The sequence below is a fragment of the Dama dama genome, chromosome 29 (genome assembly GCF_033118175.1).
Source record: "Dama dama isolate Ldn47 chromosome 29, ASM3311817v1, whole genome shotgun sequence".
In the NCBI taxonomy this organism is placed as follows: Eukaryota; Metazoa; Chordata; class Mammalia; order Artiodactyla; family Cervidae; genus Dama; species Dama dama.
This window is the reverse complement of record NC_083709.1, coordinates 3,076,030-3,092,896: the sequence shown is the minus strand read 5'-3', so window position 1 is coordinate 3,092,896 and position 16,867 is coordinate 3,076,030.

Genomic DNA, 16,867 nt, shown 5'->3' with positions numbered 1-16,867 from the left:
ACCTCAAGAGGAGGCTTCTCTCAGCTACAGGTATGTGAGAGGGACCCTGAGTTTGTGGCCTCAAGTGGAATGGACACCGAGATGCTCTGACTCGAAGTAAGGCCGGATATCCCTGCAGTGAATTGAATGCAGGCTCGTCTTGCATCTCCCAAGACGAAGGGAGGTCTGAATCCCCTGTGGAGATGACAGAGAAAGACCGAGTTCTTCGCCTCATCGCGAGCAGAGGCCTCACATCCTTTGAAAACTGGAGAGGTCCGCGGAGATCAATGCTTCCAAAGGAGACGATGCCTGACTCCTCTTGAAAATGGATAGGAATCCCAGGATCACTGTGGCACGTGGAAAGGGACCCTGGGTCTCCCGCCTCACGTGGAGACGCATCCCAATTGCCATGCCAAGACTTTAGGAGTATCCGAAGGTGTCCCTCGCACCTATCACGTGTCTGGAAGGGCCCTCCATGTCGTAACTCGAGAATATTCCCCAGGTTCCCGCCGCAACTCGAGAAAAACCATGAGACTTCCCCCTCTTCGCGAGATGAGGCCCGATTCCCCTCCACGGCATGCAGAGCAATTCCGTGTTACACATCAAACATGAGAGGAGCCTTGATTTCCTTGATGGCACTCCAGAGAAAACACAAGATCACTGTCTCAAGTCTAGAGGGATCCTGAGGTCACTGTAGCAACACGAAAGGGCTCCGTGGAAACCAAATCAACTCGAGATGAGAGCTTAGTCCCTGGCTTCGACTCACGAGGAATACCAACTTTCCACAAGCACCTCAAGAGGAGGCTTCTCTCAACTACAGGTATGTGATGGGGACCCAGAGTTTGTGGCCTCAAGTGGAATGGACACCGAGATACTCTGACTCGAAGTAAGGCTGGATATCCCTGCAGTGAATTGAATGCAGGCTCGTCTTGCATCTCCCAAGACTAAGGGATGTCTGAATCCAATGTGGATACCACAGAGAAAGACCTAGATCTCCGCCTCATTGCGACCGGAGGCCTCACATCCTTTGAAAACTCGAGAGGTCCACGGAGATCAATGCTTCCAAAGGAGACGATGCTTGACTCCTCTTGAAAATGGATAGGAGTCCCTGGATCCCTGTCGCACGTTGAAAGGGACCCTGGGTCTTGTGCATCACGTGGAGACGCGTCCCAATTGCCATGCCAAGACTCGAGGTAAACACCAAGGTGTCCCTCGCACCTAGGCAGAAGTCCTGACGTCGCTGAACAAACACGTGTCTGAAAGGGCCCTCCCCGTCGTAACTCGAGAATATAACCCAGGTTCCGGCCACAACTCGAGAAAAATCATGAGACATCCCCCTCGCCGCGAGATGAGGCCCGATTCCCCTGCACTGCGTGCAGAGCATTTCCGTGTTCCACATCAAACGTGAAAGGAGCCTTGATTTCCTTGATGGCACTCCAGAGAAAACCCAAGATCACTGTCTCAAGTCTAGAGGGATCCTGAGGTCACTGGAGCAACAAGAAAGGGCTCCGTGGACCCCAAATCAACTCGAGATGAGAGCTAAGTCCCTGGCTTCAACTCAAGAGGAATACCAACTTTCCACAAGCACCTCAAGAGGAGGCTACTCTCAGCTACAGTTATGTGAGAGGGACCCTGAGTTTGTGGCCTCAAGTGGAATGGACACCGAGATGCTCTGACTCGAAGTAAGGCCAGATATCCCTGCAGTGAATTGAATGCAGGCTCGTCTTGCATCTCCCAAGAAGAAGGGATGCCTGAATCCCCTGTGGAGACCACATAGAAAGACCTAATTCTCCGCCTCATCCCGACCAGAGGCCTCACATCCTTTGAAAACTCAAGAGGTCAGCGGAGATCAATGCTTCCAAAGGAGACGATGCCTGACTCCTCTTGAGAATGGATAGGAGTCCCAGGATCACTGTGGCACGTGAAAAGGGAACCTGGGTCTCCCGCCTCATGTGGAGACGCGTCCCAATTGCCATGCCAAGACTTTAGGAGAATCCGAAGATGTCCCTCGCACATATCACGTGTCTGGAAGGGCCCTCCATGTCGTAACTCGAGAATATTCCCCAGGTTTCCGCCGCAACTCGAGAAAAACCATGAGAATTCCCCCTCTTCGCGAGATGAGGCCCGATTCCCCTCCACGGCGTGCAGAGCAATTCCGTGTTACACATCAAACGTGAGAGGAGCCTTGATTTCCTTGATGGCACTCCAGAGAAAACAGAAGATCACTGTCTCAAGTCTAGAGGGATCCTGAGGTGACTGGAGCAACAAGAAAGGGCTCCGTGGAAACCAAATCAACTCGAGATGAGAGCTAGTCCCTGGCTTCGACTCACGAGGAATACCAACTTTCCACAAGCACCTCAAGAGGAGGCTTCTCTCAGCTACAGGTATGTGAGCGGGACCCTGAGTTAGTGGCCTCAAGTGGAATGGACACCGAGATGCTCTGACTCGAAGTAAGGCCGGATATCCCTGCAGTGAATTGAATGCAGGCTCGTCTTGCATCTCCCAAGACGAAGGGATGTCTGAATCCCCTGTGGAGACCACAGAGAAAGACCTAGTTCTCCGCCTCATCGCGACCGGAGGCCTCACATCCTTTGAAAACTCGAGAGTTCCGCGGAGATCAATGCTTCCAAAGGAGAGGATGCCTGACTCCTCTTGAAAATGGATAGGAGTCCCAGGATCACTGTGGCACGTGCAAAGGGACCCTGGGTCTCCCGCCTCACATGGAGACACGTCCCAATTGCCATGCCAAGACTCGAGGAGAATCCCGAGGTGTCCCTCGCACCCAGGCAGGAGTCCTGACGTCGCTGAACAAACACGTGTCTGGAAGGGCCCTCCCCGTCGTAACTTGAGAATATACCCCAGGTTCCGGCCGCAACTCGAGAAAAACCATGAGAATTCCCCCTCGCCGCGAGATGAGGCCCGATTCCCCTGCACTGCGTGCAGAGCAATTCCGTGTTCCACATCAAACGAGAAAAAACCTTGATTTCCTTGATGGCACTCCAGAGAATTCCATGATCACTGTCTCAAGTCTAGAGGGATGCTGAGGTCACTGGAGCAACACGAAAGGTCTCTGTGGACCCCAAATCAAATCGAGATGAGAGCTTAGTCCCTGGCTTCGACTCAAGATGAATACCAACTTTCCACAAGCACTTCAAGAGGAGGCTTCTCTCAGCTACAGGTATGTGAGAGGGACCCTGAGTTTGTGGCCTCAAGTGGAATGGACACCGAGATGCTCTGACTCGAAGTAAGGCCGGATATCCCTGTAGTGAATTGAATGCAGGCCCGTCTTGCATCTCCCAACACGAAGGGATGTCTGAATCCCCTGTGGAGACCACAGAGAAAGACCTAGTTCTCCGCCTCATCGCGACCGGATGCCTCATATGCTTTGAAAACTTGACAGGTCCGCGAAGATCAATGCTTCCAAAGGAAACGATGCCTGACTACTCTGGAAAATGGATAGGAGTCCCAGGATCCCTGTGGCACGTGGAAAGGGACACTGGGTCTCCCGCCTCAAGTGGAGAGGCATCCCAATTGCCATGCCCAGGCTCGAGGAGCATCCCGAGGTGTCCCTCACACCTAGGGAGGAGTCCTGACGTCGCTGAAAAATCACGTATCTTAAGGGCCTTCCCCGTCATAAATCGAGAATATACCCGAGGTTCCGGCTGCAAATCGAGAAAAATCATGAGACGTCCCCCTCGGCGAGAGATGAGGCCTGATTCCCCTGCACTGCGTGCAGAGCAATTCCGTGTTCCACATCAAATGTGAAAGGAGCCTTGATTTCCTTGATGACACTCCAGAGGAAATCCAAGATCACTGCCTCAAGTCTAGAGGGATTCTGAGGTCACTGTAGCAACAGGAAAGAGCTCCGTGGACCCCAAATCATCTCGAGATGAGAGCTTATTCCCTGGCTTCGACTCAAGAGGAATACCAACTTTCCACAAGAACCTCAAGAGGAGGCTTCTCTCAGCTACAGGTATGTGAGAGGGACCCTGAGTGTGTGGCCTCAAGTGGAATGGACACCGAGATGCTCTGACTCGAAGTAAGGCTGTATATCCCTGCAGTGAATTGAATTCAGGCTCGTCTTGCATCTCCCAAGATGAAGGGATGTCTGAATCCCCTGTGGAGTCCACAGAAAAAGACCTAGTTCTCCACCTCATCGCAACCGGAGACCTCACATCCTTTGAAAACTCGCGAGGTCTGCGGAGATCAATGCTTCCAAACGAGACCATGCCTGACTCCTCTTGAAAATGGATAGAAGTCCCAGGATCACTGTGGCACGTGGAAAGGGAAACTGGGTCTCCCGCCTCACGTGGAGACGTGTCCAACTTGCCATGCCAAGACTCGAGGAGAATCCCGAGGTGTCCCTCGCACCTAGGCATGAGTCCTGACGTCGCTGAACAAACTCGTGTCTGGAAGGGCCCTCCCTGTGGTAACTCGAGAATATACCCCAGGTTTCGGCCGCAACTGGAGAAAAACGATGAGACTTCCCCCTCGCCGCGAGTTGAGGCCTGATTCCCCTGCACTGCGTGCAGAGCAATTCCGAGTTCCACATCAAACGTGAAAGGAGTCTTGATTTCCTTGATGGCACTCCAGAGGAAACCCAAGATCACTGTCTCAAGTCTAGAGGGATCCTGAGGTCACTGGAGCAACACGAAAGGCCTCCATGGACCCCAAATCAACTCGAGATGAGAGCTTAGTCCCTGGCTTCGACTCAAGAGGAATACCAACTTTCCACAAGCACCTCAAGAGGAGGCTTCTCTCAGCTACATGTACGTAAGAGGGACCCTGAGTTTGTGGGCTCAAGGGGAATGGACACCGAAATGCTGTGACTCGAATTAAGGCCAGATATCCCAGCAGTGAATTGAATGCAGGCTCGTCTTGCATCTCCCAAGACGAAGGGATGTCTGAATCCCCTGTGGAGACCACAGAGAAAGACCTAGTTCTCTGCCTCATCGCGACCGGAGGCCTCACATCCTTTGAAAACTCGAGAGGTCCGCGGAGATCAATGCTTCCAAAGGAGACGATAACTGACTCCTCTTGAAAATTGATAGGATTCCCAGGATCCATGTGGAACGTGGAAAGGGACACTTGTTCTCCCGCCTCACGTGGAGACGAGTCCCAATTGCCCTGCCAAGGATCGAGGAGAATCCCGAGTTTTCCCTCGCACCTAGGCAGGAGTCCTGACATCGCTGAACAAACACGTGTCTGGAAGGGCCCTCCCAGTCGTAACTCGAGAATATACCCCAGGTTCTGGCCGCAACTCGAGAAAAGCCATGAGAATTCCCCCTCGCCGCGAGATGAGGCCCGATTCCCCTGCACTGTGTGCAGAGCTATTCCTTGTTCCACATCAAACGTGAAAGGAGCCTTGATTTCCTTGATGGGACTCCAGAGAAAACCCAAAATAACTGTCTCAAGTCTAGAGGGATCCTGAGGTCACTGTAGCAACACGAAAGGGCTCCGTGGAAACCAAATCAACTCGAGATGAGAGCTTAGTCCTTGGCTTAAACTCAAGAGGAATACAAACTTTCTACAAGCACCTCAAGAGGAGGCTTCTCTCAGCTACAGGTATGTGAGAGTGCCCCTGAGTTTGTGGCCTCAAGTTTAATGGACACCGAGATGCTCTGACTGGAAATAAGGCCGGATATCCCTGCAGTGAATTGAATGCAGGCTCGTCTTGCATCTCCCAAGTGAAGGGATGTCTGAATCCAATGTGGATACCACAGAGAAAGACCTAGATCTCCTCCTCATCGCGACCGGAGGCCTCACATCCTTTGAAAACTCGAGAGGTCCACGGAGATCAATGCTTCCAAAGGAGACGATGCTTGACTCCTCTTGAAAATGGATAGGAGTCCCTGGATCCCTGTCGCACGTTGAAAGGGACCCTGGGTCTTGTGCATCACGTGAAGACGCGTCCCAATTGCCATGCCAAGACTCGAGGAAAACACCAAGGTGTCCCTCAACCTAGGCAGAAGTCCTGACGTCGCTGAATAAACACGTGTCTGAACGGGCCCTCCCCGTCGTAACTCGAGAATATAACCCAGGTTCCGGCCACAACTCGAGAAAAATCATGAGACATCCCCTTCGCCGCGAGATGAGGCCCGATTCCCCTGCACTGCGTGCAGAGCAATTCCGTGTTCCACATCAAACGTGAAAGGAGCCTTGATTTCCTTGATGGCACTCCAGAGAAAACCCAAGATCACTGTCTCAAGTCTAGAGGGATCCTGAGGTCACTGGAGCAACAAGAAAGGGCTCTGTGGACCCAAATCAACTCGAGATGAGAGCTAAGTCCCTGGCTTCAACTCAAGAGGAATACCAACTTTCCACAAGCACCTCAAGAGGAGGCTACTCTCAGCTACAGTTATGTGAGAGGGACCCTGAGTTTGTGGCCTCAAGTGGAATGGACACCGAGATGCTCTGACTCGAAGTAAGGCCAGATATCCCTGCAGTGAATTGAATGCAGGCTCGTCTTGCATCTCCCAAGAAGAAGGGATGCCTGAATCCCCTGTGGAGACCACATAGAAAGACCTAATTCTCCGCCTCATCCCGACCAGAGGCCTCACATCCTTTGAAAACTCAAGAGGTCAGCGGAGATCAATGCTTCCAAAGGAGACGATGCCTGACTCCTCTTGAGAATGGATAGGAGTCCCAGGATCACTGTGGCACGTGAAAAGGGAACCTGGGTCTCCCGCCTCATGTGGAGACGCGTCCCAATTGCCATGCCATGACTTTAGGAGAATCCGAAGATGTCCCTCGCACATATCACGTGTCTGGAAGGGCCCTCCATGTCTTAACTCGAGAATATTCCCCAGGTTTCCGCCGCAACTCGAGAAAAACCATGAGACTTCCCCCTCTTCGCGAGATGAGGCCCGATTCCCCTCCACGGCGTGCAGAGCAATTCCGTGTTACACATCAAACGTGAGAGGAGCCTTGATTTCCTTGATGGCACTCCAGAGAAAACAGAAGATCACTGTCTCAAGTCTAGAGGGATCCTGAGGTGACTGGAGCAACAAGAAAGGGCTCCGTGGAAACCAAATCAACTCGAGATGAGAGCTAGTCCCTGGCTTCGACTCACGAGGAATACCAACTTTCCACAAGCACCTCAAGAGGAGGCTTCTCTCAGCTACAGGTATGTGAGCGGGACCCTGAGTTAGTGGCCTCAAGTGGAATGGACACCGAGATGCTCTGACTCGAAGTAAGGCCGGATATCCCTGCAGTGAATTGGATGCAGGCTAGTCTTGCATCTCCCAAGACGAAGGGATGTCTGAATCCCCTGTGGAGACCACAGAGAAAGACCTAGTTCTCCGCCTCATCGCGACCGGAGGCCTCACATCCTTTGAAAACTCGAGAGTTCCGCGGAGATCAATGCTTCCAAAGGAGAGGATGCCTGACTCCTCTTGAAAATGGATAGGAGTCCCAGGATCACTGTGGCACGTGCAAAGGGACCCTGGGTCTCCCGCCTCACATGGAGACACGTCCCAATTGCCATGCCAAGACTCGAGGAGAATCCCGAGGTGTCCCTCGCACCCAGGCAGGAGTCCTGACGTCGCTGAACAAACACGTGTCTGGAAGGGCCCTCCCCGTCGTAACTTGAGAATATACCCCAGGTTCCGGCCGCAACTCGAGAAAAACCATGAGAATTCCCCCTCGCCGCGAGATGAGGCCCGATTCCCCTGCACTGCGTGCAGAGCAATTCCGTGTTCCACATCAAACGAGAAAAAACCTTGATTTCCTTGATGGCACTCCAGAGAATTCCATGATCACTGTCTCAAGTCTAGAGGGATGCTGAGGTCACTGGAGCAACACGAAAGGTCTCTGTGGACCCCAAATCAAATCGAGATGAGAGCTTAGTCCCTGGCTTCGACTCAAGATGAATACCAACTTTCCACAAGCACTTCAAGAGGAGGCTTCTCTCAGCTACAGGTATGTGAGAGGGACCCTGAGTTTGTGGCCTCAAGTGGAATGGACACCGAGATGCTCTGACTCGAAGTAAGGCCGGATATCCCTGTAGTGAATTGAATGCAGGCCCGTCTTGCATCTCCCAACACGAAGGGATGTCTGAATCCCCTGTGGAGACCACAGAGAAAGACCTAGTTCTCCGCCTCATCGCGACCGGATGCCTCATATGCTTTGAAAACTTGACAGGTCCGCGAAGATCAATGCTTCCAAAGGAAACGATGCCTGACTACTCTGGAAAATGGATAGGAGTCCCAGGATCCCTGTGGCACGTGGAAAGGGACACTGGGTCTCCCGCCTCAAGTGGAGAGGCATCCCAATTGCCATGCCCAGGCTCGAGGAGCATCCCGAGGTGTCCCTCACACCTAGGGAGGAGTCCTGACGTCGCTGAAAAATCACGTATCTTAAGGGCCTTCCCCGTCATAAATCGAGAATATACCCGAGGTTCCGGCTGCAAATCGAGAAAAATCATGAGACGTCCCCCTCGGCGAGAGATGAGGCCTGATTCCCCTGCACTGCGTGCAGAGCAATTCCGTGTTCCACATCAAATGTGAAAGGAGCCTTGATTTCCTTGATGACACTCCAGAGGAAATCCAAGATCACTGCCTCAAGTCTAGAGGGATTCTGAGGTCACTGTAGCAACAGGAAAGAGCTCCGTGGACCCCAAATCATCTCGAGATGAGAGCTTATTCCCTGGCTTCGACTCAAGAGGAATACCAACTTTCCACAAGAACCTCAAGAGGAGGCTTCTCTCAGCTACAGGTATGTGAGAGGGACCCTGAGTGTGTGGCCTCAAGTGGAATGGACACCGAGATGCTCTGACTCGAAGTAAGGCTGTATATCCCTGCAGTGAATTGAACTCAGGCTCGTCTTGCATCTCCCAAGATGAAGGGATGTCTGAATCCCCTGTGGAGTCCACAGAAAAAGACCTAGTTCTCCACCTCATCGCAACCGGAGACCTCACATCCTTTGAAAACTCGCGAGGTCTGCGGAGATCAATGCTTCCAAACGAGACCATGCCTGACTCCTCTTGAAAATGGATAGAAGTCCCAGGATCACTGTGGCACGTGGAAAGGGAAACTGGGTCTCCCGCCTCACGTGGAGACGTGTCCAACTTGCCATGCCAAGACTCGAGGAGAATCCCGAGGTGTCCCTCGCACCTAGGCATGAGTCCTGACGTCGCTGAACAAACTCGTGTCTGGAAGGGCCCTCCCTGTTGTAACTCGAGAATATACCCCAGGTTTCGGCCGCAACTGGAGAAAAACGATGAGACTTCCCCCTCGCCGCGAGTTGAGGCCTGATTCCCCTGCACTGCGTGCAGAGCAATTCCGAGTTCCACATCAAACGTGAAAGGAGTCTTGATTTCCTTGATGGCACTCCAGAGGAAACCCAAGATCACTGTCTCAAGTCTAGAGGGATCCTGAGGTCACTGGAGCAACACGAAAGGCCTCCATGGACCCCAAATCAACTCGAGATGAGAGCTTAGTCCCTGGCTTCGACTCAAGAGGAATACCAACTTTCCACAAGCACCTCAAGAGGAGGCTTCTCTCAGCTACATGTACGTAAGATGGACCCTGAGTTTGTGGGCTCAAGTGGAATGGACACCGAAATGCTGTGACTCGAATTAAGGCCAGATATCCCAGCAGTGAATTGAATGCAGGCTCGTCTTGCATCTCCCAAGACGAAGGGATGTCTGAATCCCCTGTGGAGACCACAGAGAAAGACCTAGTTCTCTGCCTCATCGCGACCGGAGGCCTCACATCCTTTGAAAACTCGAGAGGTCCGTGGAGATCAATGCTTCCAAAGGAGAGGATAACTGACTACTCTTGAATATTGATAGGATTCCCAGGATCCCTGTGGAACGTGGAAAGGGACACTTGTTCTCCCGCCTCACGTGGAGACGCGTCCCAATTGCCCTGCCAAGGATCGAGGAGAATCCCGAGTTGTCCCTCGCACCTAGGCAGGAGTCCTGACGTCGCAGAACAAACACGTGTCTGGAAGGGCCCTCCCAGTCGTAACTCGAGAATATACCCCAGGTTCTGGCCGCAACTCGAGAAAAGCCATGAGAATTCCCCCTCGCCGCGAGATGAGGCCCGATTCCCCTGCACTGTGTGCAGAGCTATTCCTTGTTCCACATCAAACGTGAAAGGAGCCTTGATTTCCTTGATGGCACCCCAGAGAAAACCCAAAATAACTGTCTCAAGTCTAGAGGGATCCTGAGGTTACTGTAGCAACACGAAAGGGCTCCGTGGAAACCAAATCAACTCGAGAAGAGAGCTTAGTCCTTGGCTTAAACTCAAGAGGAATACAAACTTTCTACAAGCACCTCAAGAGGAGGCTTCTCTCAGCTACAGGTATGTGAGAGTGCCCCTGAGTTTGTGGCCTCAAGTTTAATGGACACCGAGATGCTCTGACTGGAAATAAGGCCGGATATCCCTGCAGTGAATTGAATGCAGGCTCGTCTTGCATCTCCCAAGACGAAGGGATGTCTGAATCCCCTGTTGAGACCACAGAGAAAGACCCAGTTCTCCGCCTCATCGCGACCGGATGCCTCACATTCTTTGAAAATTCGAGAAGTCCGCGGAGATCAATGCTTCCAAAGGAGACGATGCCTGAGTCCTCTTGAAAATTGATAGGATTCCCAGCATACCTGTGGCACGTGGAAAGGGACACTGGGTCGCCCGCTTCACGTGGAGACGCGTCCCATTTGCCACGCCAAGACTCGAGGAGTATCCCGAGGTGTCCCTCGGACCTGGGCAGGAGTCCGGACGTCGCTGAACAAACACGTGTCTGGAAGGGCCCTCCCCGTCGTAACTCGAGAATATACCCCAGGTTCCGGCCGCAATTCGAGAAAAAAAATGAGACTTCCCCCTCGCCGCGAGATGAGGCCCGATTACCCTGCACTGCGTGCAGAGCAATTCCGTGTTCCACATCAAACGTGAAAGGAGCCTTGATTATCTTGATGGCACTCCAGAGAAAACCCAAGATCACTGTCTCAAGTCTAGAGGGATCCTGAAGTCAAGGTAGCAACATGAAAGGGCTCCATGGACCCCAAATCAACTCGAGATGAGAGGTTAGTCTCTGGCTTCGACTCAAGAGGAATACCAACTTTCCACAAGCACTTCAAGAGGAGGCTTGTCTCAGCTACATGTATGTGAGAGGGTCCCTGAGTTTGTGGCCTCAAGTGCAATGGACACCGAAATGTTCTGATTCGAAGTAAGGCCGGATACCCCTGCAGTGAATTAAATGCAGGCTCGTCTTGCATCTCCCAAGACGAAGGGATGTCTGAATCCCCTGTGGAGACCACAGAGAAAGACCAAGTTCTCCGCCTCATCGCGACCGGAAGCCTCACATCCTTTGCAAACTCGAGAGGTCCGCGCAAATCAATGCTTCCAAAGGAGACGATGCCTGACTCCTCTTTAAAATGAACAGGAGTCCCAGGATCCCTGTGGCACGTGGAAAGGGACCCTGGGTCTCCCGCCTCACGTGGAGATGCTTCCCAATTGCCATGTCAAGAATCGAGGAGAATCCCGAGGTGTCCCTTGCACCTAGGCAGGAGTCCTGACGTCGCTGACAAACACGCGTCTGGAAGGGCCCTCCCCGTCGTAACTCGAGAATATACCCCAGGTTCCAGCCGCAACTCGAGAAAAACCATGAGACTTCCCCCTCGCCACGAGAGAGGCGCGATTCTGTTGCACTGAGTGCAGAGCAATTCCGTGTTCTACATCAAAGGTGTAAGGAGCCTTGATTTCCTTGATGGCCCTCCAGAGAAAACCCAAGATCACGGTCTCAAGTCTAGAGGGATCCTGAGGTCACTGTAGCAACACGAAAGGGCTCCGTGGACCCCAAATCAACTTGAGATGAGAGCTTACTTCCTGGCTTCGACTCAAGCGAATACCAACTTTCCACAAGCACCTCAAGAGGAGGCTTCTCTCAGCTACAGGTATGTGAGAGGGACCCTGAGTTTGTGGACTCAAGTGGAATGGACACCGAGATGCTCTGACTCGAAGTAAGGCCGGATATCCCAGCAGTGAATTGAATGCAGGCTCGTCTTGCATCTCCCAAGACGAAGGGATGTCTGAATCCCCTGTGGACACCACAGAGAAAGAGCTAGTTCTCCGCCTCATCGCGACCGGAGGCCTCACATCCTTTGAAACCTCGAGAGGTCCGCACAGATGAGTGCTTCAAAGGAGACGATGCCTGACTCCTCTTGAAAATGATAAGAGTCCCAGGATCTCTTTGGCACGTGGAAAGGGACCCTGGGACTCCCGGCTCACGTGGAGACGAGTCCCAATTGCCATGCCAAGACTCGAGGAGAATCCCGAGGTGTCCCTTGCACCTAGGCAGGAGTCCTGACGTCGCTGAACAAACACGTGTCTGGAAGGACCCTCCCCGTCTTAACTCGAGAATATACCATAGGGTACGGCCGCACCTCGAGAAAAACCATGAGATTTCCCCCTAACCGCGAGATAAGGTCCGATTCCCCTGCACTGCGTGCAGAGCAATTCCGTTTTCCACATCAAACGTAAAGGAGACTTGATTTCCTTGATGGCACTGCAGAGAAAACCCAAGATCACTGTCTCAAGTCTAGAGGGATCCTGAGGTCACTGTAGCAACATGAAAGGGCTCCGTGGACGCCAAATCAACTCGAGATGAGAGCTTAGTCCCTGACTTCGACTCAAGAGGAATACCAACTTTCCATAAGCACCTCAAGAGGAGGCTTCCCTCAGCTACAGGTATGTGAGAGGGACCCTGAGTTTGTGGCCTCAAGTGGAATGGACACCGAGATGCTCTGACTCGAAGTAAGGCCGGATATCCCTGCAGTGAATTGAATGCAGGCCCCTCTTGCATCTCCCAAGACGAAGGGATGTCTGAATCCCCTGGGGAGGCCACAGAGAAAGACTTAGTTCTCCGTCACATTGCGACCGTAGGCCTCACATCCTTTGAAAACTCGAGAGGTCCGTACAGATCAATGCTTCCAAAGGAGACGATGCCTGACTCCTCTTGAAAATGGATAGGAGTCCCAGGATCCCTGTGGCACGTGGTAAGGGACACTGGGTCTCCCGCCTCACGTGGAGACGCGTCCCAATTGCCATGCCAAGAGTCGAGGACAATCCCGAGGTGCCCCTCGCACCTAGGCAGGAGTTCTGACGTCGCTGAACAAACACGTGTCTGGAAGGGCCCTCCCCGTCGTAACTCGAGAATATACCCCAGGTTCCAGCAGCAAATTGAGAAAAACCATGAGCCTTCCCCCTCGCCGCGAGATGAGGCCCGATTCCCCAGCACAGTGTGCAGAACAATTCCGTGATCCACATCAAACGTGAAAGGAGCCTTGATTTCCTTGATGGCACTCCAGAGAAAACCCAAGATCACTGTCTCAAGTCTAGAGGGATCCTGAGGTGTGTGGAGCAACAAGAAAGGGCTCCGTCGACCCCAAATCAACTCGAGATGAGAGCTTAGTCCCTGGCTTCGACTCAAGAGGAATACCAACTTTCCACAAGCACCTCAAGAGGAGGCTTCTCTCAGCTACAGGTATGTGAGAGGGACCCTGAGTTTTTGGCCTCAATGGAATGGACACCGAGATGCTCTGACTCGAAATAAGGCCGGATATCCCTGCAGTGAATTGAAAGCAGGCTCATCTTGCATCTCCCAAGACGAAGGGATGTCTGAATCCCCTGTGGAGACCACAGAGAAAGACCTAGTTCTCCGCCTCATCGTGAACGGAGGCCTCACATTCTTTGAAAACTCGAGAGGTCCGCGGAGATCAATGCTTCCAAAGAAATGATGCCTGACTCCTCTTGAAAATGGAAGGAGTCCCAGGATCCCTGTGGCACGTGGAAAGGGACCCTGGGTCTCCCGCCTCACGTGGAGACGCGTCCCAATTGCCATGCCAAGACTCGAGGAGAATCCCGAGCTGTCCCTCGCACCAAGGCAGGAGTCCTGACGTCGCTGAACAAACACGTGTCTGGAAGGGCCCTCCCCGTCGTAACTCGAGAATATACCCCAGGTTCTGGCCGCAACTCGACAAAAACCATGAGACTTCGCCCTCGCCGCGACATGAGGCCCGATTCCCCTGCACTGAATGCAGAGCAATTCCGTGTTCCACATCAAACGTGAAAGGAGCCTTGATTTCCTTGATGGCACTCCAGAGAAAACCCAAGATCACTGTCTCAAAACTAGAGGGATCCTGAGGTCACTGGAGCAATACGAAAGGGCTCCCCGAACCCCAAATCAACTCGAGATGAGAGCTTAGTCCCTGGCTTTGACTCAAGAGGAATTCCAACTTTCCACAAACACCTCAAGAGGAGGCTTCTCTCAGCTACAGTATGTGAGAGGGACCCTGACTTTGTGGCCTCAAGTGGAATGGACACCGAGATGCTCTGACTCGATGTAAGGCCGGATATCCCTGCAGTGAATTGAATGCAGGCTCGTCTTGCATCTCCCAAGTCGAAGGGATGTCTGAATCCCCTGTGGAGACCACAGAGAAATACCTAGTTCTCCGCCTCATCGCGACCGGAGGCCTCACATCCTTTGAAAACTGGAGACGTCCGCGGAGATCAATGTTTCCAAAGGAGACAATGCCTGACTCCTCTTGAAAATGGATAGGAGTCCCAGGATCCCTTTGGCACGTGGAAAGGGACCCTGGGTCTCCCGCCTCATGTGGAGACGCATCCCAATTGCCATGCCAAGACTCGAGGAGAATCCCGAGCTATCCCTGGCACCTAGGCAGGAGTCCTGACGTCGCTGAACAAACACGTGTCTGGTAAGGCCCTCCCCGTCGTAACTCGAGAATATATCCCAGGTTCCGGCCGCAACTCGAGAAAAACCATGAGACTTCGCCCTCGCCGCGACATGAGGCCCGATTCCCCTGCACTGCGTGCAGAGCAATTCCGTGTTCCACATCAAACGTGAAAGGAGCCTTGATTTCCTTGATGGCACTCCAGAGAAAACCCAAGATCACTGTCTCAAGTCTAGAGGGATCCTGAGGACACTGTAGCAACACGAAAGGGATCCGTGGACCCCAAATCAACTCAAGATGAGAGCTTAGTCCCTGGTTCGACTCAAGAGAAATACCAACTTTCCACAAGCACCTCAAGAGGAGGCTTCTCTCAGCTACAGGTATGTGAGAGGGCCCCTGAGTTTGTGGCCTCAAGTGGAATGGACACCGAGATGCTCTGACTCGAAGTAAGGCCGGATATCCCTGCAGTGAATTGAATGCAGGCTCGTCTTTCATCTCCCAAGACGAAGGGTTGTCTGAATCCCCTGTGGAGACCACATAGAAAGACCTAGTTCTCCACCTCAACGCAACCGGAGGCCTCATATCCTTTGAAAACTTGAGAGCTCCGCCTAGATCAATACTTCTGAAGGAGACGATGCCTGACTCCTCTTGAAAATGGAGAGGAATCCCAGGATCCCTGTGGCACGTGGAAAGGGACCCTGGGTCTCCCGCCTCAAATGGAGATGCGTCCCAATTGCCATGCCAAGACTCGAGGAGAATCCCGAGGTGTACCTCGCACCTAGGCAGGAGTCTTGACGTCGCTGAACAAACACGTGTCTAGAAGGGCCCTCCCCGTCGTAACTCGAGAATATACCCCAGATTCCAGCCGCAACTCTAGAAAAACCATGAGACTTCCCCCTCGCCGCGAGATGAGGCCCGATTCCCCTGCACTGCGTGCAGAGCAATTCCGTGTTCCACATCAAACGTGAAAGGAGCCTTGATTTCCTTGATGGCACTCCAGAGAATACCCAAGTTCACTGTCTCAAGTCTAGAGGGATCCTGAGGTCACTGGAGCGATACTAAAGGGCTCCGTGGACCACAAATCAACTCGAGATGAGAGCTTACTGTCTGGCTTCGACTCAAGAGGAATCCCAACTTTCCACAAGCACCTCAAGAGGAGGCTTCTCTGAGCTACAGGTATGTGAGAGGGACCCTGAGTTTGTTGCCTCAAGTGGAATGGACAACGAGATGCTCTGACTTGAAGTAAGGCCGGATATCCCTGCAGTGAATTGAATGCAGGCTCGTCTTGCATCTCCAAAGACGAAGGGATGTCTGAAATCCCTGTGGAGATGACAGAGAAAGACCGAGTTCTCCGCCTCATCGCGAGCGGAGGCCTCACATCCTTTGAAAACTCGAGAGGTCCGCGGAGATCAATGCTTCCAAAGGAGACGATGCCTGACTCCTCTTGAAAATGGATAGGAGTCCCAGGATCCCTGTGGCACGTGGAAAGGGACCCTGGGTCTCCCGCCTCACGTGGAGACGCCTCCCAATTGCCATGCCAAGACTCGAGGAGAATTCCGAGGTGTCCCTCGCTCCTAGGCAGGAGTCCTGACGTCGCTGAACAAACACGTGTCTGGAAGGGCCCTCCCCGTCGTAACTCGAGAATATACCCCAGGTTCCGGCCTCAACTCGAGAAAAATCATGAGACTTCCCCCTCGCCGCGAGATGAGACCCGATTCCCCAGCACTGCGTGCAGACCAATTCCGTGTTCCACATCAAACTTGAAAGGAGCCTTGATTTCCTTGATGGCACTCCAGAGAAAACCCAAGATCACTGTCTCAAGTCTAGAGGGATCCTGAGGTCACTTTAGCAACACGAAAGAGCTCCGTTGACCCCAAATCTACTCGAGATGAGAGCTTAGTCCCTGGCTTCGACTCAAGAGGAATACCAACTTTCCACAAGCACCTCAAGAGGAGGATTCTCTCAGCTACAGGTATGTGAGAGGGACCCTGAGTTTGTGGCCTCAAGTGGAATGGACCCCGAGATGCTCTGAATCGAAGTGAGGCCGGATATCCCAGCATTGAATTGAAAGCAGGCTCGTCTTGCATCTCCCAAGATGAAGGGATGTCTGAATCCCCTGTGGAGACCACAGAGAAAGACCTAGTACTCCGCCTCATCGAGACCGGAGGTCTCACATCCTTTGAAAACTCGAGAGGT